Source organism: Corvus cornix, chromosome 14 (genome assembly GCF_000738735.6).
Source record: "Corvus cornix cornix isolate S_Up_H32 chromosome 14, ASM73873v5, whole genome shotgun sequence".
NCBI classification, from domain to species: domain Eukaryota; kingdom Metazoa; phylum Chordata; class Aves; order Passeriformes; family Corvidae; genus Corvus; species Corvus cornix.
Genome location: NC_046344.1, coordinates 6,735,559 through 6,756,663, shown reverse-complemented (window position 1 = coordinate 6,756,663; position 21,105 = coordinate 6,735,559). Strand labels below are relative to the sequence as shown.

The 21,105-nt window shown below is 53.9% G+C and overlaps 1 long non-coding RNA gene across 1 annotated transcript in view; it reads right to left on the bottom strand.

Annotated features, from left to right (window-relative positions):
• Positions 1–21,105, bottom strand: part of LOC120410779 — a 56,652-nt gene that overhangs the window by 13,095 nt on the left and 22,452 nt on the right. Inside the window, exon 2 of the long non-coding RNA XR_005603101.1 lies at positions 8,345–8,425. This is a non-coding gene — a long non-coding RNA (uncharacterized LOC120410779). The remainder of the gene's footprint in view (positions 1–8,344; positions 8,426–21,105) is intronic.

Here is a 21,105-nt window from a genome sequence, read left to right as displayed (position 1 = left end):
AGTGCTCCTGCAGCTTTCCCTGTTGAGACAGCCTGTCCTGGCTCCAGCTCATGCCCTGTTGGAGTGACACAACCCTGTCACAGTGACACAACCCCACTGCAGATCCCCACGGTCCTGCCCCAGAGAGCTGTAGGAGATGCAAACCCTGGGAGAAGGTAGAGACAGGACACTGACGTGGGCACAAAAGGCTCCTCCATCATGAGGATGGATGAGAATGAGGGAAAAATGAATAAGGATCCGTGCTGCAGCAGAGCAAGCTGGTGTGGAAGATGTGCCATGTCCCCAAAACCAGACCCTCTGCCATCAATGTGAATGGTGTCTTATTTTCCCTGGATGTTTTCCCATTCCTCTTCCCATAATCCAGAGCTGGGGGGGCCACTGCAAAGCCTGCAAGTCCTGTGACTCCAGTGGCAGGAGATGCAGAAGTCCTGGGCAGTGATCACAAGAACAGGGAAAGCAGCAACCTCAGGTTGCAGATTAGCTTCATTTTACAGCCAGGGAGGCAGAAACCTCCCGTGGTTCAAAATCTCGCTGGAGACCACACAGAGAGCCTGGGGAAAGCCAGAGAGAGGTCGCAGGTCTCTGCAGGGTGAGAGCATCCTCTCTCCGGGCAGGGAGGGAGGGAGCTCAGAGCCAGCAGGACCCCACAGTGGCCCCAACCCATCGCCGCACCCCAAACCTCACACAGGGCCACACGCTGCACCCCTTCCCCCTCTGACCCCAAACACCCACTGCTGCCATACCAGTGGGGGTTGCAGAAACCAGTTTGGTGAAGAGAGAGAGGCTCTTTACCCAAGTTTAAATGCACTTCCCTTGACTCAGTTCCCAGTTCACTGTAGAGGAGACCCAGCTTGGCCGGCAGCCACGGTGCTCAGCTCTGCACGTCCCTGCCCAGAGATACATTCCTCAGCACTGCAGCTAAGTGCAGCACAGCCTTTGAGGCCTTCACCCCTCCTTCAATGATAATTTATGCCCTCTGACCCAACTCCCCCTTTTAAATCAGGCTGATCAATAGAGAAATCAGACAATCCTTTTAAGAAACTATCTCATCTGATCCTGCCAGCTAATGATCTCTGCTATCCTTACAGCTGTTTGCAGATCTGTAGCCTAGGCTGCTGGGGGAAGCGGGAGGAAAAAAAGCCACTGGGCCAAATTCCTCCTTCCCCACTGCAAGCAGGAGCAGCAACAATGCTGACAATTTGTATGGAAGCAAAACAGGAGATGCCAAATCCTGTTTTTTGGAAAACAAGCCGAGCATCATGCTGCAGGGAAGCACTAGCTCCCAAAATCTGCTCCCTCATCCATCTCAGCACCAAACACTCTCTTCTCCCATCTTGGGAGCCCTGACAAGACATCCTCACTTTTTTTGCAGGCTCCAGCTTCCAGGCTTTCCAATGCCTCCTCTTCAAAGAAAACCCAGCAACACAAAGCAGCAACCCCAAATCTGGTTCCCGGCTGAGCCATGGTCACCCACACCCTGTTCCGTGCACATCCACAGCACTGAGGCCCACAGCTCCAAGGGGATGCTGTGAACATTGGGATCTCCATTGCTTGGCTGGAAAACCCTCACCCCTCACAGGGATCCTTGCTTTACCAGGGCAGCAAAAGCTCAGGGGTGCAGCCGCCTTCTGCCCATGGAGAAGCTAAACCAGATCAACGGAAGAGGGAGCAACGTCCAGCACAGCACTGGGAGCGGTGTGGCAATGTCCATGGAACAGCCTCCAGAAGGGCTTTATTGATGGCAGCTGCATTTCTATTTAACTGGCAAAGGAACAGGGTTAACCAGCGAAGAGGGAAGCATCAAAGAACCCTTTAAGTCTTCAAAGTAAATCAGCTCCTGGAACAAACGCGCTCGGTAGCCAAATGTCCCCTTCTCCTTTGTGTGCACGGAGATATTGACATTTATTATGATGCCCAAAGCACCCAGAGGAAGGATGCTTTCTTTGCATCCAAGGGCCATTTCTCACCCTGGCACACTCACAGGGATTTCTCCCCTGCCAAGGCAGGGCTTGGCCCCCAGCACTCCCTCCTTTAAACCACCCAGGAGCCAGGATGGGACCGTGTCCCAGGGATACTCAGCACCTTCCCACGCCCACAGGGAGCCGGGGACCAGGCTCCAAGCCCAGGACATCTCCAAGGTCCCACCACCATATGTCCCCTTCCCACCCAGCCCTTGCTCTAAAGCCCAAAAGCAGATGCAAAAGCCAAGGGGTCTGAAGGGCTGCGGCAGGACAGCACGGTGCAGGTCCTGCCACAGCAGTCACAGTGAATTACAAGGTATTAGAGCCCCGTGCTGCCATGTCTCTGTGCAGCAGCAGTCACGGTGAAGGACATGCTATGATAGGACTAGAGTCTCCTCTGGAGATTCCAGTCACCGGCCTGGTGGAAGGCAGTGGTATGAGAGGCCAGCCCTGTTCTATAGATCATGTAGCGACAGGCATGTGAAGGACACGCTATTACAGGACGACGCGGGATGAGAGCTGTGGGGTTTGGGGAGGGGGGATGGCTGTGCCTCGCTGGATCACTGAGTGCCCACGCTTTGCGAGCCAGCAGCCGTGAACGTTTTTAATTATGCTTTCCTACTTTATCGAGCATCTGATTTTCATTTACACGCCGGCCATCTCCACCTGAGAATGTGGCTGCTGCCATTCTTTTCCAGCACTGCTCCCATATCCCCTCACGCATCAGCTGGAGGGACCCAGCAGAGCTGGAGGTCCATCCTCAGCTCAGCACAGGGGACCCATTTGGTGACTGACCTGCCCTGCAGCTCCCCTACGTTCCCCACACGACACCAAGGACCATAAGGGAGCTGGGCAGAGCCTCCCTGATGCCCAGTGTCCCTCCCCGTCGGAGCAGCCAATTTTAGTGGCTGCCATAAATGCAGCAGGAGCAGTGTCCCCTGGTGAGGCATCGAGCGGTGACTAAGAGCGGAGATGACAATAAAGCGGAGGAAGCAAGGTCTGACTGCAAAGCAGCAAACCACCCCCTCGAATCCTGCTCAGAGGCACTGACTGATGATGCCCCCTCAAACCAGAGCCTGAGCCCAGTGAAGGAAGGCTGGGCTCTCTGGGGCTCAGGCTGAGCCCTGGCGCAGGCTCGGTTCAGGTAAAAATCCCATAAGCAGGAGGGGAGAAAGGCTTCCCCCATCAGGACACTGGGACGGAGTTCAAGCCTCTTAGCAAAGCACACAGGGAGACTTGTGTACAGCCCCTACAGATAAATCTACCCCCTTGAAGCGTTCTCAGTGGTAAATGCGGTAGAGACTGTGCAGGACTTGACAGCTCGAGGTGTATTTATGGTGCTTTGGCACCGGGGATACAACCAGTTGGGATTTTTGCTCGGCTCTACCACTTGGGCATAGCACAGCCACAACAAACCCATTTGAATACCTCGTTTCAACCAAGGCAGAGATCCAGCCTATTCCCTGCAGAGCAAGCGCCAGACCTGGGGCCAAATTAATCTCCGATGGATCTCCATCAACTTCATGGAGTTACAACTACAATTTGGCCCATGCCTGACACGTAAATCTGCTCATTTTTCTTCCAAATCGTCCAAATACCGCAGCATTTGTTAGCGCAGGAGAGGGGACGCATCCTCCGGGAGAGATCTCTTTGGATACCGCGCCAGCCCTTTCTTTTTTTTATTTCCTTTGCTGCCTGGGATAAAAGGCAAGCGAGACAGACCGTGGTACGTGTCTGAGCTGTTTGGGAAAGAAATAGGAATTTCCTCCTGCCATTCCCAGTCTTTTGATAGGCAGGTGGGATGCGAGCAGGAATAACTCAATCAAGACAGAGCAATTTTTAATTAATTTGTGGATCCCTTCACCGGCTGATTGCCTTGGAGACAAAAGGGAAGCCTCTCCTTTAACACTTGTGTGTGCCTGGTACTCTGAGCCTCCCCTTTTCACCAGCACATCTTTGGTCTTGAAAGCTGCACAAAAGGAAGAATTCCTTGATCTTTTGCCTCGGCTTTTGCTAAGACAGAGACACACGAGCGCGAGCTGGGTTGGGGGGTTTTTTGGGTTTCTTTTATATTTTGGGGGGTTTATTAAAGCCCAAAATGCACATAGAAAGAGGTGGGGAAGGAAAAAAAAGAAGGAAAGGGGAATAAAAACCCTCAAAGCTAAGAAAGGAGAGTATTTTCCGTCAACACCTTCTGCCCAGCCCGCTCCATCCCCAAGGGGAGGGAGTTGAAAGGTTCAAGCTACATCAAGTGGTGAGTAATGCAGCGGGAGGCTCCTGCTCGGGGCCAGGCTCTCGCCCTCCGCCACCCTCCCTGCCCCATGCCCGGTGCTGGCGGGGCAGAGCCCAGCTCTCACCCTCCCCTTCTCCCCTCCACCAGCGACCGTGGGGATGCGGGAACTTCCAAGGCAGTGAGTGACACCACAATTATCGATTGTCGGCTGCAAAGGCTTGCTCTCACCTCCCCCCCTCTTCTCACTTGTTTTCTTCTGTGCAGCAGTGCCAGCCTTCAGAGACTGCTGCTGTAAAAGGCTCGGATTGACGGGGTGTCAAGATATCCGCTGCCCCTGGCTTTTAACGTTCCCTTGCAAGGGGGAGCAGGAAGAGCCCCTGCACCGGTATGGGGAGCTTGGATAGCTCCAAAAGAAAGGGAGGAATGAAAAGCCTCTCTCTCTTCTCTGTCGAGGAGATGCTCTTGAACCACAAGCAGCTTTTTCAGCCTCAGCTTGGCTGCGTGCGTCTCGGAAATCTCAAGATGCTGGGAAGGAGGATGTGCCAGCCGGCCCCCGCCAGTGCCTGCATCCTGCCCAGAATCCAGGCACCCAAAAAACCCACCACGCTCCCCAGCAGGTCTCTGTGGCACACACACCTGACCACCCAGCACATTTGGCAGTGGCCATTTTAGAGGTGGGGAAGGCAAGACATATCCAGGCCAGATGAGGTCACCCAGAAGAGGCTACAAAAAGACTGGGACATCCCAGCTTGAGCAAATCCTCTGCTGTTCAACAGTGATGGCACAAGGGGACCAGATCAGAGGGTTTTCCTAGCAAAGACTGGCAAAGCAGGAACTCCAGGTCATCCCTGGATCCCCCACCAAAGGCTACAATGTCACCCTGCCCAACGGCCCTGAGATGGTCCCCTGCCAGCTCTGTCCCCAGCTCAGCTGGCCACCCGCAGCAAGCGCCATCCCTGCCACAAAATGGGGATGGTCACCTGCCCGTGGAGGTGTTTGTTTGCAAAGCCTGGCGGCACCTTGGGACCATGGCTAAGTGTTACGTGCTGGAGCCAGAGGCCTGAAATTAAAGCTGGCTCCACGACTGTCAGTGTCGACACCTGGTGATGGGAGGAGAGGGATCGATGATGGAGAGTCTGTCGCTCCTGATGCATCGCCGTCAGGGTCAATACACAATTCCCGGGGAGATCAGATGTCCAGGTTAACTGCTTTGCCTCCGTGCTAAGCCGATGGGCTGGCGGAGCCCCATCCTGCTTGCACATCTTCTTCCCCAGCCATATTCACCCCACAGCCACCAAATGCACCGAGAGCAGCCCCGGGGCTTGTGGCTCTTGTTTTCATCCATGTAGAGCTCAAGTGTAGTTCAAACGGGTGCCCAAGGCTGGGAAAGGGACACAGGGACAACAGGGACCTCCCCCCAGGAGCTTTTGGCTGCATCAAACCAGCCCACTGCCACGGGCAGCATCACCAGGGGACCTCATGGGGACACAGGCTTGGGGATGGCCACCACCTCCTCTGGCCACCCACGGGGGCTGGGAGGGGAAGTGGGGGTGATGAGATCTCTGAAAGGGGGAGCCCCATCTGCCAGTCTCCCTGTGCACCCCCATCCTGAATTCCTGAGCAACAGAAAAGGCAAGAGAGGAGGGAAACTCTCCTCTCCTGCCCAGCACAAGTCCTGTGCGCTGTGACTGTGTCCTGCTCCTCATCCTGGGTGGGCAGAGGATCCATGTAGCTTTGACACAACACCTGTCCCCTCCAGGTGACACCACAGACCCCCGTGGGATAGGAGAGCTGTGACAGCAGGACTGCACTGTGCCCTCTGCACCAAGCAGCCTTGTGGCACCCCAAGGCACCCCTAAGTCATTGCAATGCACGCAAGCAGGAGGCAGAAGCCCTGCTTTGCACCCATTCCCATGTGCCACGCTGGGCAGGATCCATCCCCATCCCAGGGGGTCCTGTGAGGATGAGAGCCACCCGCAGCCAGACTGCAGCATCTCACCCCGACAGCTCCCAGGGGGTTTCAGCTGCTCATCTCCTCCTCCAGCACAGCACAACCTACCTGGGGGAGCCCGGTGTGACCCCCTGAGGAGGGGACCAGGGGGTCCTACCTGCCATCAGCCCACAGAGCCAGCCTGGGGGGGAACACAGCATCACACCCGGCACAGCCAGACTTGCACCAGCCCCCCCAAAAAATCCCAAGAAAACAGAGCGCGGCATGAATAACAAAAGCAGCTATCAGTAAAGACTCTCCCAAGAGGCTGCAAGTTCTTCAATTAGAGCTCGCATTATAGGAATGAGAAACTCCACGCTGTCTTCCGTACGGATAACACTTTTTTCCCCCTCTCTTTTAAAGAATAAAGGGAGGGAGGGAGGGAGAGGAAGGGCTGCATCTCTAATGCAACAGACAGGTCTGCTGAGATTCACTTTGGCTCTTATTTTGACTTTCATCTAAAAGAGCTGCCCTGGGAATCCATTAAGTCCAATTTAAATCGGCTCTCCGCCCTCACGGCTTCTCCCCGCCTTCGCGCCCCCCCCCAGCTCCCTTCTCCCCCCTCCTCGGAAGCAAACAAACACAAAAGCAAGGCCAGGCAGGGCAGGCAGCGAAGGGCAGGCAGCGAAGGGCAGCACCGGCGCGGTTTCGGAGCCGTTCCCTGGGGGATTACAGCCTTCCCCAGGGCAGTTGCTCCATCTTTATTTCCGCCCAAATAAACACAATCCGGCCACGTTTGGATACCGCCTCGGTATGCCCCACCTCGGCGGCGCTTTTGGGGGGCCGGTGGGGGACCTCCTTCTGCTCCCCACACATCTCCCCCCTCCACACACAGGCATATTTCCCCCCGGTTTTATTAGTTTTGAGTACAATTAGCTCTATTAACGCCGCAACCGGCAAAGTTGGACGGGATATAATCACATACTTCAGGTTTGTTGTGGTTTTTTGGTTTGTTTTTTTTTTTCGTTTACCCCAATGAGCTTTCCCCCCCCCCGAGATCATTCCTCTGCCTTTGGGAATCGCCCCCCCTCGCAGCCTCGCAGCCGGGCGAGGGACGGACCCCTCGCCTTTCATCTCACCACACTCATTCAAGCTCTGCTTCTGTCGTATAAGCAGTTTTCCAGCTCTTCCCCCCCCGCCCCGTAACACACCCGCTCTGCATTGCATCCTATTCATATGTTTTCAATCATCGCCGTTTCGTTATTTAAAACAAAAGCACACGGTTCCCCCCACCCCCGGGCAGCACTCCGAGCCCCCTCACTGGGCTCCACGGTTATTCCCTGGTTTGTTTGTTTATTAATGTCAACGGAGGATCTGGAGGCAAAATTTGCCGTGGGAGAAAGGGAGCGGGAGGTGAAAGTCCCACCGAGGGGCTTTCCAAAGGCGCAGCCAGATGTGCAAACCCCACGATTCCTTGGGTTATCTGCTAGATCCATTTTTTCCTGCCCCGCCAGCCACCGAATAAAAGAAAGAAAATCCATCAAGTCAGCGTTCTCACGTGCAGACAACGGCAAGGAGAGCCAGGCGCCCGCCCGCGGCACCGCCGCAACTTTTGGAAGTATAAAACCATGCACATCCATAACTCCTCAATTAAATAAGCCTCCCCGGGAAGACTTCCCTCTGCAGAGGATTTCGCAGCCCCGTGCCCATTATTATTTTAACTTTGCAAAAGTAGGGAGTCAGGACAAGCAAAACGAATCCATCCCTTCCACACACAAACATTTCCAAGTCTCAGCTGTATCTTTGTTCAGACACCCATCAATCCGCAAGTCAGGAGGGGTTTTGGACCGGTTGCAAATTTCTTTATTACTTCCAGAAAAGCAAAACAACCCCCCCCCCACGCCCCCCGGCTCCTCCGTTGCTGCTGCAAATAGGACACACACACAACACACACACAGAGCACAGACACACGTACGTATAATCCCCCCTCCCTCCCCAAACTCCGCGATGCCGGCGCCGTGCATCCATTCAATCGCAGCAGCACACGAGTTGCACAAGAGAAAAATAAATCCGGAAAAAGCTCTGTCCGCACACCCTCACCCGCCCCCCCTCCCGAGCCCCCCCCCTTCCAATTCTGCTGCGGCTTCAGGAGAAAAAAAAAAAAAAAAAAAGAAGGAAAAAAAGGAAAAAAAAGCACAAAGATGTAGCTTGCAACAATACCTGCGATGGTCCTTGCTCTCTCCTCTCTCTCCTGCTGGCTCGCTCTCCTCCTCTTCCAGAGCACAGTAGCCAGATTAGATCCTTAGAAAAAAAAATGTGAGAAATAGCACAATTCTCCTTTTTTTTTTTTTTTTTTCTTCCCTTCTCAGCAGCCCTTCTGAGCTCCTTCACTAACCATTATTCATAGACCACTAGGGGATATAAGGTAATTAGAAACGGCCCTATAGCATCCAGCCTGAAAATGTAATGCCAGCGGTAGGAGTGGTGGAGGGCTCTGGCTGCGGGCGGCTCCGGCAGAAAGTGCTCGCTGGAGCTGGGGACCGAGGTGAGAAGTGGGGTGGAGGAGAGGGCGAGCGGCAGCGGGTGCTGGCAGCTCTCCCGACAGAGACCAGGGTGGCCAGGGACACCGAGCGGCACGGGTTTGGGTTGGGTTTGGGGATGGTTTGGGGTTTGGTTTGTTGTTTTTTTGGGTTTTTTTTTGGGGGGGGGATTTTTTTGTATTTTGGAGTGGGCTCGCCGTGCCCGTGTGAGCCGTGCTGGGGCTGCGTGTGTGTGTGTGTGCGCGTGTGTGTGTGTTTGTGCCAGGAATAGCAATCAGCAGAGGCAGCACACAGAGCGCAAAAATGCCATCATGCAGGGTCAACAGAAAGCTGCAGACATTTTTTTCTCTCTCTCTTTTTTTTTTTTTTTTTTTTTTGTAGGCTTAATCCTCTGGAGCGGGGGAGAGGGAAAAGGAGGAGGCTGCTGCCTTCTTTATAGTTTTGATTTTTTTTCCTCTTCCAACCTCGTAGGATCAGATTAACCCCCCCTCCCCTCCACGCACACACACACACTCTCCAGCCCCAGCGATCCCAACCCTCCGCCAGCACTGCACCGGGAGATGCCGGAGTCGGCGCAGGGTGGGATGCGGGTCTGGCCGCCGCGATGAGCTGGGTGGGATGAGCTAGGTGGGCTCGGCAGGGAAGCAGAGCAGGAGGGAGGCAGCGCGGGGAGGGGGGGAGGTGGAGGCAAATGAACAAATCACACCTGCAGCTTTCTGCGTGCCGGAGCCAGCTGCAGCCCAGGCAGCGACCGGCAGGAAAAATCCAGGCGCGCGGGCTCCCAGCACCATCATCTGCGGGGATTTAGGTGCATGGTGAGCTGGTGGCAGCTCATCGCCGGGAGCGATTGATTTTGGGGAGGTTTATTATTAGCAGGAGGGGAAAAGGAGGTGGTAACAAAGAGCAACCCTTCCACACACACTGATTTTTCCAAGTGGTAAATAAAACCCGTCGCAGAGGTGAGGAGGGGGAGGTGGTCCCCTCGCCGAAGGACGCAGAGCTGTGGTGGCCCTGGCACACCGGGGCACCCGTGCCCTGCCGCCGGCGGTGCCGGGATCGCTGCCGCGCAGCTCCGCGCCCCAGCTCCTGCCCGAAGGGCGCAAACGCCCAGCCCTGCCTCCTCCCACGACTCCGCTCTGAGCCTCTCGTTAATTGAACTAAAGCTGTTCACCTTGATAACGCAGCACGGCAGCACAGTATTACCGAAGCCGACATACGCGGGAGGGGCTGCGAGAGCTATTTGATCCACTTCCAAGGCGCTGCCTTTCAATTCAACCCCTTGCTCTTGAAGGATGGATAACCAGGGCCCCTCGCTTTCCCACGTTGGCTTAAGTTACTCTCGAGGATAAGCAGGCATCAAGCTGCAAACCAGACCAAACCTCATAAGGGGACACAGCACCTGCAAAAGCAGACTGCTTGTTCTCGTCTCCCCTGTCCTTTTCCTCCCCATAATCATCCTTATCCCCATCCCCATCGCAGACCCAGCCTGGCTGTTTGTAGGTAATACACCACAACATGCTCCCAGCCACCTCCAACTTCACACATGCCTCTGCAGGATGGTAAATCAAGCTGGGACCTCATGGCTCTCCAGGGACTTGGTGTTACTCCCCCTAATCACCAATCTGCCCTGCCCTTCACAGGGAAGAGCCTGGCACTGTTTGGCACCACAAGCCGTGACTACCACCCTAGTAAAGCCAAGGTGGGATGGACCCAAAGGACGTCACCCCCAGCTTCTCCTCTGGGACTGAGAGAAGACTAAAGGATTTGTTATTTTTACACTGCAATCCAATAAATTCAACAATCTGGTCCATGTTCTTTCCCGGCTCTGATATGTTTGAAATCCCCACCTCCAGGAGTCCTGTGATTTCAGGAAGACCTCAGCCCTGCTCTCCTCAAACCCTGACCTCACCGTGGGGAGAAAGGTTGAAACCACAAGCCCCAGAGAGCCCCATATGCAAATTAAATCACCACCAAACACTTTGGTTATTAAACACCGTTATTTTTCTGGAACATTTATAGTTCTGCGCCTACAATTTATGGGTTCAAAAAGGCTGATTTCATGACTTCTCAGCACTTCTGAGGTGTGAACACCCACATCACCTCTGTTTGCATGACACGGTCATGTCTATCTAAGCCCAAGCACTGGCTGGGTGGGAGACCACCACCTCTAACACCAATTAACTTTACTCATTAAAACCTCTAAGCTCAATTGTGCAGATGGAAAAGTTGCCATCCCCTTGATAAAATCTGGATCCAGAGCATCCTGGAGCAGATCTCACCCTGAGCTACCTCAAAACAGCATGATCAGCATCAAAAAGCCTCTTCTGTCTTCCCTGCTATGAGAGCAGGGCTCACCTTGCTGATCAAAGTCGGAGGCTTCCCTGGACATAACCCTGCACCTCCTGCCCCGGAGAAGCTAAAAACTAATGACTCATTGCAATGTTATTTCTGGAGCTGCTAAAACAAAGGCACTCTGGCTCCCTTGGCTCCCTCTCCCCTCGGTGTCTCACCGCTTCGACCTAAATGATAAGGCAATCTGAGAAAACTGAGCTTTTCCCCACCACCCTCCTCTTTCATCTGGCCCTGACATGAGTGGCCAACCCAGGGTCCAAGGACCTCCCCAATACCTACACGGGATGCTCTAAGCTGGCTGTTTCTCATTCATCTTTCTTTCATCCCTCCTCCTGGCTGATTTTCCCTCAGCCCCACTCCCAACCATCCCAGTGGATTGCTTTCTTCCCCTGGCCCAGGCGCCACCGTGTGCCACACACCCCACACATGTGGTGTCTCCTCGCAGGCAGGGAGCAGCAGCCCTGCCCCAGCTCTCATCAAGCTCTGTGCATCGGCTCTGAGCGGATCCGATGGATTTTCATTTCCTAACTTTGCCCTTCGGGCTATTTCTAACGAGCTTCCTCACGCTTAAAAAAAAAATAAAATCCTTCATCTTGCAGTGCGATGTCAGAACAGCAACACTCGGGATGACTGTGCCTGCGAGGAGGCTGGAAATTAATTATATCACAGCAGCTTTAGGTAGGGATCCATCCACTGACCTCCTCATCCAGCTCCTGTCTGGGACCCAGGGAACAGCCAGAAATCCCCTCTCAAAGCAAACAGGCTTTTTTTGGCCTTGAAAAATGTATTTTCGTGGTGTGATGTTTGGTCCGTGCAGCACAACCCTGGGCACAGAGCCATCACTGTCCTCCTGTGACCCCGTGTCCCCCTCATACCCCACATCCCCAGCCTTGAGCCCCCTTGTGTAGCCTCTTCCTGCAGCACCGGGTCCATCCACCCTCCTGGACTCATCCCTTCCACTGGGAGGGAAGAATCAGTCCTGGGCGCCTTAATTTCCACTAATCAGATGTTTTAATGAGTTTCTTAGTGCCCAGCACATCCCACTTCCCACTACCACCCCCTCCGAGGCTGGGCCCGCTCCCGCGCCGTGCCGAGGCCCCTGACATCTCGAAGGCTTTCCTTGGTGGGAGAGCAGCGATTATTTCTCTCAAAAGGTCTCTTATAATGGAAACCATCTCTGCATCCCTCCTTGGTCTCCTCCTGCCGTGACCCAGGCTCCGTCGAGAGGAGCTCTGCTCCAAGGCAGCGCCGTGTTTCCATGGAAAGAGTGAATAGCAGAGTCTTCCCAGTGGTTTATTAGAATTCCTTTTACTTCGATGGAGAGTTTTAGAGCAAAGTAGAAAGGCTTTAATGTGGGGCTAATGGAGCCCCTGGGAAGTCCAGGAAGGAAATCTCCCCTGGAGAAGAGGAGGCGTGAGGAGAGGGAGGGCAACTTTCAAGACAAATTCCTGGACAGGTTGAAATTTTTTTGCAGGAGCCATCTCAGGCAGCGAGAAATGGAAATGAATGTTTGTTTTATTTTTAACAGATGTTACAAAAGACCTGCCAGTAATTCAGCAAACGATGCAAAACCTAGATCCCACTCACTTTTCCTGGTATGTCTTCCATCCCCTCCCTCTTCTGCTCGGTACAAACGCTTATTTGCATTTAGCATATCATATTTAAAGAAAAATAAAAATATTAAGCAATAAAATAACAATCATACACCACTTCATTTCCTCCCTCCCTAAGGCTTTGGTTTCAGTTTAAATCCTTGGTTGGAGCAGCTATTAATTGTTTTTAATAAATTTTTCTGTCTCTTCAGATTTCCCAAACCTATCATCTACTCACCCACTTTGGGGGCTGCCCTCTTGCCCGGGCCCCCATCCCCCTCTCTCCCTGCTGTTCCCTCAAGGAACAGCTCTTGACCGTGTAAAGTGTTTGGAGCCCCAGTGTGAAACACAGACTGCAGCTTCTTCTTTGGGGAGAAATACAGGGATTTGCAATTAAAAGGTGGGGAGACAAAAGGGGAGGGGGGACAGTGGGGGGATCCTAAAACCATCCAGCCAGCGGCTGGAAAAGCAGTAGGAGTGTGGCTCTCCAAAAAACAAGGTGCAGAAGGTGATCCACGAACACACACCACAGCATTTGGCTGGCCCACTGGGAACTCCAAAGCTGATCTGAAACCCACCATGACGCCAGAGGGGTATTTGGAATGAGATACAGCATTTGTGAGTGTCACACATGAAAGCCAAACCTGGGAGGCCAGTGACAGTCATGGAAACCCAGAATGGTTTGGGTTGGAAGGGACCTTAAAGATCATCTCATTCCAACCCACTGCCAAGGGCAGGGACACCTTCCACTAGACCACATTGCTCCAAGTCCCTTCTAGCCTGGCCTTAGACAGGGGGATGGGGCAGCCACAGCTCCTCTGTGCCGGTGCCTCACCACCCACACAGAGAAGAATTTCTTCTTAATATCCAATCTGTCCCTGCCCTCTGTTGATGTGAAGCCATTCCCCCTTGTCCTGTCACTCCATGCCCTTGGAAAGAGTCCTTCTCCAGCTCTTTTATAGGCCTGGCCAGAGGAGCCCTGAATCCCACAGATAACAGATTTCCTGAAAATGAACAACTTTGGCAGCTCCTGGTTTAACTCTTGCCTGCAAAACACAAGCTGCAGTGGTTCCCCTTTTCATGCCTAACTATGGAATACCACTTCTCCTCCTGATACCCAGCTTTCCAAAGAGCAAGATCCCAGGAAAACCTGGAGTGGGCAAATGCTTGGCGATTTTCTGCCCTGTTTCCTGTTAGCATGCACAGCCTCAAGTGGGGCTCAGTCCACAGCCCATGATCCCACACACCAGCATGCCTTGAGCTGGATTCACACTCCATAGATGCCTTGTTTGTGGGATCCCAAGCAGGAAAGGAGGAGACAGACTCCAGGGAGCAGCTACAGGTCAGTACTGGTACAAACGGGATGTCCCTGCACCCATTATAAATCCTAGAATCTGCCTGATTTCCAGGCAGAAAATGGCATCCGTGTGCATTTCCAGGTGACGGAGGAAAACTGGCTGTTTTCACTGAGCTTTCTCCTCTTCCCGTCACAATCCTGCACCTGGTTAGCAACTGTCGGAAAGAGGTTAATCACAGTCCTTAAATCAGGAACCTTGTTGTGGTATGCTCGGGATGCACATCTGTGCTCTCCATGGCTCATCCCCGGCAGCATTTGGGAGAAGGCAATATGCCAAAAAAACCCCACCCCCAAATAAGCCACCCACCCCCCACCCCCCCCCCCTCAAATGAGTGACAAGCATCCCAGGGTGCAGGATCCTGCTGATTCCTTGAGCCGGTTCTGCAGCACACGTGACAGGCTCATGATTCCCGCAGCCCCACCACGGCTGTGGGTTAAAGGCATCTCGTATAACAAGGTGTTGGCACAGCCATTGTGGGGCAGAAAAGGCTTTTGAGGGATTGGGTTTTTGCTCACTGGCCAGTCTTGTGATGGAGGGGAGGAGGCATCACCTGGAAATGCCTTGGGAGCAAATCATGGGGACCAGAGGTGGTCTCACATCCCAACCCAGAGCTCAGCCCTTGGCAGAGTGAAGGCTGGAGCTCCAGCAACTGCCAGCTGCCCAGCTTGGCTCCTGATTTCCAAGCATTGCAAAGCCTGGCCTGGCCTTGCTATTTCTAGGCCTGTCCCAGGGGACCACCCTGCTCTCCCTGTTTTGGGAAAAAGAAGCATTTTGGAGCGTCGGAGCCCTCATGCTCAGCCGGGCCCCGGGCTGTGGATGCGGCAGAGCCAGTGGTGCTCAGCACCGGAGACTGAGGCCGTTCCACGCACACACACGTGCACAGCCCGGAAAATGGAGAGGAATTGATCCCGGAGGCAAATCTCTTTTGTTCTAACCCCGTTGCCGTAACTGGATCTCCCCAGGTTCCCGGCTCAGGAGCCGCGGCAGATCACATCGCTTTCATGCCTTCTCCCAGTGCCAGCTTGTCACATTCCCCCCGTCGCCGGCGGCGGGGAGGGGACGGGCGGGAAGGGGAGGCATCGCTCCCAGCGCTTGTTTACCTCACCACCGTACACGAGGGATATACGGCGGTAATGAGCAAAAACCTGGAGGGAGCAGATTGCAGAGCCACGGCATGAGACCACCCCCACCTCACAGGCTGCCCCTTTCTAACGAGGTCCCCCCCATCCTCCTCCCCGCCAGGCTCCCCGTGCCCTGACATCCTCCTGCCTTTCCCCGCTGTCTCGTTCCGACTGCAGAAATGCTGATTCACAGAGCCCGGCGCAGGAGGCGTTTGGGAGGCAGAGAGAGCAGCACAACACCGCCCGAATGCACCCGACCTCCCCGGGCGCCTTCACACCGGGGTCTGGCGACAGCGGAGTCGCTGCAGATTAATCCACTCTGCGCTTATTCCAGCACCTCTTTCCCAGTGACTCCCTCGCCTCTCAGCAAGGTGAATCCATCCCCTCTGCTTCCCGGGAGAGCTCGCATGTGAATTTGCCTCCCCTTTCTGCACAGGGGGAAGCAAGGTGAAAGATTTCACGCGCCACGCAGCGAGATGCCAGGATAGCGGGATGGAGAGGATGGCGCTTCCCCAGGGAAGTACTTTGCTTTCCAAGTGGTAGGGCAAAGAGAACAGCACCCTGACCTGCTGCCAGGCATGTGTCAGACCTCACTCTTGGATGCTTTGATGCATCACCAGCAATCCAGACCCCGTCTCCTCCTTCCAGGGCAGCCAGTGCCCGGCGGCAGGGTCCGGGCATCCACCGCCACGTCAAGGGCGCTGCGCCGTGACAGCAGCCGGCACGAGCCGAGCTGCCCGCCCTGCCTCACCTCCCCTCCCCTCCCCTCTCCTCTTCTCTCCTGCCAGCACGGTGCAGCTGGTGCAGCAGCAGGGCTGAAATCCGAGACAGCAAAAAGGATGGTTTTTTTGGGGCAGGCTGTAGGAACAGTGTCCCCAGCATCCCAGGGCAGGCAAATGGCTGCGAAAGCAGGGGATGGCTGTCCAAGCATTTCGCTTCTCCCAAGTCCAGGACCCGTCCCTCTGGGACAAACACAGCACACTGTAGGAGAGCTCAGGTGAATAGATCCATCCTGTTTTACTCCATCTTGCATTCTGTAACCCCATTCACTTCTCCCCCCTGAGGCCACTTCATCCCAAAGTCACCTGAGGTGCCACAATGGATGCAAACACTTGGGGACCCCGTGCATTGAACAGCAGGATGTGACACAGACCTTCCTGTCACCCTCATACTCCTCCCTGTGCTGTGTCCTTCTGGACCACCTCAGCACTGCTTGGCTCAGGTGGGATCCATGCAGGAGATAAACCTAGTAAGCCAGGCAGGGAAGCCAAAATTGCATCCAGCTCTGCAAGCCCATGGGAACACTCTGGATGTATCTGGGGACACCAGGGCATCAGGACGCCCCTTGCCACCAACACACTGCTGCATCTGCAGCCCCGAGGCTTGAAGACCAAACCCACCTTTTATTTTAATCCTTCCATGGTTTTTTGCAGGGTGTATCAAAGCCATGCTGGTCCCCCGGTCCCCTCTGCATGGGCGACTGCCTGCCCACAGCCAGTGGCCAAGCTGGGCTGCTCATCTGGCTCCCCAAAAAGCCATGGTGCATTTGAATAGATCTCCACCATACAACTGTAAAGGCCCCAGTGGATTTGAATAGGAGCCCCTTGACGTATTATCTCAGCAGTGCCTCGAGGCAACCACCTGAATCCTTCCGTGACTGGTGCGAAAACCTGGAATGTCTCCAGCAGCTGGGGATTATGGAAAGACCTTGCAGAGGAGCCCCCACACCACCACAGCCCAGCCAGCACCATCAGCTCTCAGATGCTCTCACGTGCGGCCAATCCTCAAAAAACAAGGCATGATGAAGACCAAAGCCCAGATGCCAAGGCAGGAAACCAAGCTGAAGTTTTCACATTAATCATATCGAGCTCTATTCTTTTTCATCTATTTCAAGGCAAGTCAAAAAGAGGTTCACACTCTCCCCTGGCAAACCACAGAGGATGACGTGAGCCTGTCTCTTGCATTGCAAGTAGAGTGTGTCAAGCAATTAGCAAGTCATCAGGAATTCAGATAGGGTGGGCAGGATACGATCCCTCAAAGCTCTGGCAGGAGCATTACCCACCCTGGAGTTTCCCATCAGGCATGGAAGGCAGCAGAGGGAGCAGGGGCTGCTGGTGAGCTCTCAAGAGCAGAGCAGACAGACACTGTGTGCCAGCAGAGCCTGATGCCATAAACCACTTCACGTTCAGCCTGTGCTGTAGCTCAGAGGCGCTGGGCACTCAACACAGATTTTTCCTCGCTCATTCCCAACGTCAGCAAGGTGGCCAGGCAATTCCAAGAACCCTCAGGCATCCTGCAGGCCTGCTGGGTCAACCTGAGCATCCCACACATGACCCACCCCTGGGCATTTTGGCATTGCATCAACTCTTGCTGCTGCCACCAGTTTCACTCCCTGCAGCTCTGGCCACACTGGTTTCCACTCAGCATCCTCCCAAATCTTGCTCTGCTGGAAGTTAGTGGCAAAACCCATGCAAGAGCAGGAGCTCACGCTGGGACGAGATTTGCACTTTGGTCCCCCAGTGCTGCTAAACGCACACCACACCAAGCCGTGGCACAGCACACAAGTGGAGCAGGACCATCTCACCAAGAGCACCTTGGACGGGAACTCGGTGGCTCGTAGCCTCCCCAGACACCTGGCTGGTCCCCATGAACACCCAACCAGCACAAAAGAAAAGATGGAGGATTATCCTAAGGTGTGAGCAGCCAACCTGGGCGCACAACTCCCTCTGCAGAAGGATCCGGTGTGCCGGGCGGGTGGCACAGGGGATGCCTAATCTGCCACCCGCCCTTTCTCCTCTCCATTACCAAGGTAGCAGCAGACAATGCTATCTGCTGGGTTGTCAGCCGGCCCTCCTCCCCGCCGTCTCTTTAGCCAGAAAACTCTCCATCTGTCTCCAGATGGGGTGTTTCTACCACTCCAGTCAAACCGATTCAGAGTGGAACAATGATGCTTTGTTAACAAAACAATTTTTGTGTGTCAAGCCCTCCTTCTTGCGGGTTTTTTCCCCCCCCAGTCCCCAGTGGGTCAGCTTTGTGTGGCGTCCTACATTTTGTTGTTCTTTCACATTTTAAAGGCTCCGTATTTCAGTACAAAAGGTGCCTGCGGAGCAGCTTTTATCTGCGAGGCAAGATTTGACACATACGCAGATCACAATTGCGACAGGAGGTTCGTGATGTGGTGGTTAAGGGTGGTGTCAGGACCTTCAGAGTGATGAAGCATTATTTCCAGTGATTTTTGCCTCCAGGATAAAAATTAGAGCTGGTCCGACGCTGCATGTAAGGCTTCTGTGAGCTGGAATCCCCCAAAGGCTCATGGAGGGGGCAGAGAGAGAAAGTTTGAGCTCACTTTGGTACAGAGCAGGCATCACCTGTGTCCACCTGTCCTTCTTGTGTTCTCCTGTGCAGAACAAGACACCTCTGCCACTTGTGAGGGGAAGAGATGAGTACATGGTGTAAATCTACGTGCCTGTGAGTAAACTACGACCCTCTCCCCAGCACAACCCCTGTGTTGGCCAGGAAGATCAAACCTCAGCCCTTCCATGGCCAGAGTCTCTGACCAAAGATCCTGGGGAGTGTTTGACTTCTTCCCAGCTACCTGGGGTTGGATCATCCCCCTTGACCCCCTCACCCAGCAGCAGGAAGGAGAGCTCTCTTTCCTCTTCCAGATACATCTCCACCACACAGGCCTCCAAGAAAACCAGCTCTTCCTTTATTTTTCTCTCTTTTTCTTTTGCCCTGAAGCAACAAGCATACAAACCACCTTCCACTCTGCACAAAACCAGCAATTCCCAGCAAACAACCAACCCACTGGCTCCAGAGCAAACAGCTCCATGTTCCTAAGCAGGCTGGAAATTTCTACACAAGGGGGACTTTTTCTTCCAGCTCCCTCCACATTTGCAGGGAAGGTCCCTCCTCCTTCCTGTCCTCAGGTAACAGCATCTTCATGGAAACACCAATATTTTTATGAGTCATCCCCCTTCTTCCCCTCTCCTGCTCTGCAGCCAACACCCCTTTGCTTTCGAGATCAAAGCCGAAGGGGACCAGCTGTGTCGAGTCCTTTCCTTTCCAGCCCTTTCCATCTCCATTTGCAGCCGTCGTCAGCACGAGTCCCTGCTGTTCTGACAGCGCTTCGTGCTGCCCATCCAGCACTGCAGCTCTGTGCCCACTGTCTGCTCCCCCTCCATCCCTCTCCTGCCCTCCCAGCTCCTGCTCCAGCCACACTGGGAACACAGGGAACCCTCCCAGGCTCTGGGTTCAGTCCCCTCCGGCATGCATGGGAGCTGCCCCGCTGGCTGCCCTGCCTGTCATGTGCTGATTTAGAGGCAGAAATGTGCTCAGAGAGAAACGGGATAATCTGCTTCCACTGAAATCCCATCCTAATTCCCTGTGTTTGGTAACTCCTCCGCAGACCAGAGCATGAGACTGCATCTCCCTTCCAAACAAGCAACTCCATGGGGACCTTCACTCCAGGCTCCTTTCAGCAGAGGTAAAACCTCAGCTGGGAAAGTCCAGCTCCTGCTGCGAAAGCAGCTGAGGGAACAGGAATCTCCCTTCCTATCCAAAAGGCTGAACATCTCATGCAGCCCCTGGTGCTGCAGCAGGGATTTGCAATGTGATGGGATAATTAGAGTCAGGGATGTGCTTCTTGTGCTTCTTAACTGCCAGAGGGCAGGGTTAAATGGGATATAAGGAAGAAATTCTTCCCTGTGAGTGAGGGGAGGCCCTGGCACAGGTTGCCCAGAGAAGCTGTGGATGACATATCCTTGGAAGTGTCCAAGGCCCGGTTGGACGGGGCTTGGAGCAACCAGGGATAGTGGAAGGTGTCCCTGCCCATGGCAGGGGTGTGGAATGAGATGATCTTTAAGGTCCCTTCCAACCCAAACCATTCTGTGATTCTAGGATTCTTGATACATCCAGGAAAACCCATCCATTTTTGGTCTCCCAGTGAGTGTCACTTGTGCAAGTTTGATGGAAGCTTTCCATGTGCAGCGACTCACAGGTCTGACAGGTCCCTCTCCAGGTCATACACCCCATCCTTCAAGACATCTCATCTTGCACCATGTGCATCTCTTGGGTGCTGCCATCACACATCCCTGCTTCCCAACACCTTGCTGTAACTCAGCTGAAATCCAGCTTGGAGTTGTCTCTCCTACAAAGACTTTGAAGAAAGCATTGCACAGAATTAAGACTCGGTGCTTTTTATATGTAAAACACTGAATGTAGCTGCTAATGGCAATTCCCAGCAGAAAAGGATGGTTAGTAGTGGTGGGTATATTTATGAATTCTTTCTAAGCAAATGCCGTGAGGCGGGAAATGTATCGGTCCTTGTGGAAAGCTCCCCAGGTTGCTGCTGCAGGCATCTAAATGCAAAGTTTCACCATGGCTTTTTGAGCTTTGTGCTCTGCTACACATATCCCTCTCAAATCTCTTCTCTCAGGAATGCTTTCCCAGCTTCTCTCCCGTGGTCACGTGTGTGTCACCGTGACCTGCCCATCTCAGTGAGAGCGGCAGCATCTCCGTCCTTCTCCAGCCACTCCACTGACTTGCCAGCAAATAAAAGTCAGGGGATCTACTTGACTGGTCTCCTTAGCTGCTCTCTCCAAACGGCTGACTTATAAAATACCCACGTCCTGGATTTCTGGGAGGTTTTCACTGAGAGCACATTGTTTTTCCCCAGCAAAGCCAGAAAAGAATTTACAGTCGGTCCACACAGCGAGACTGCTCTGCTTTCTCTTTCCTGGGACAGGAACCCAGTTTGAAACAGATTGCTAGCAGCTAAATGTAAGTTCCTTAGCAGCTTCCAGGGTGAAAATATTCCCTCTCCAGATCTCCTTTTATGTCCACAACACATTATTCCGGTGGAGGGCTCTCTTGCTAAGAAAAGCTCTGGTAACTCCCAGCCTTGTCTCCAAAGTGGTTCAGGTGTGGGAGCCAGCTCCCCTGCAAGCATCCCTTGGTCCTGCTGCCCAGCTGAGATGTCCTTAATTCCTCCATCTGTCCCCTCCAGGCTCTGGCTGG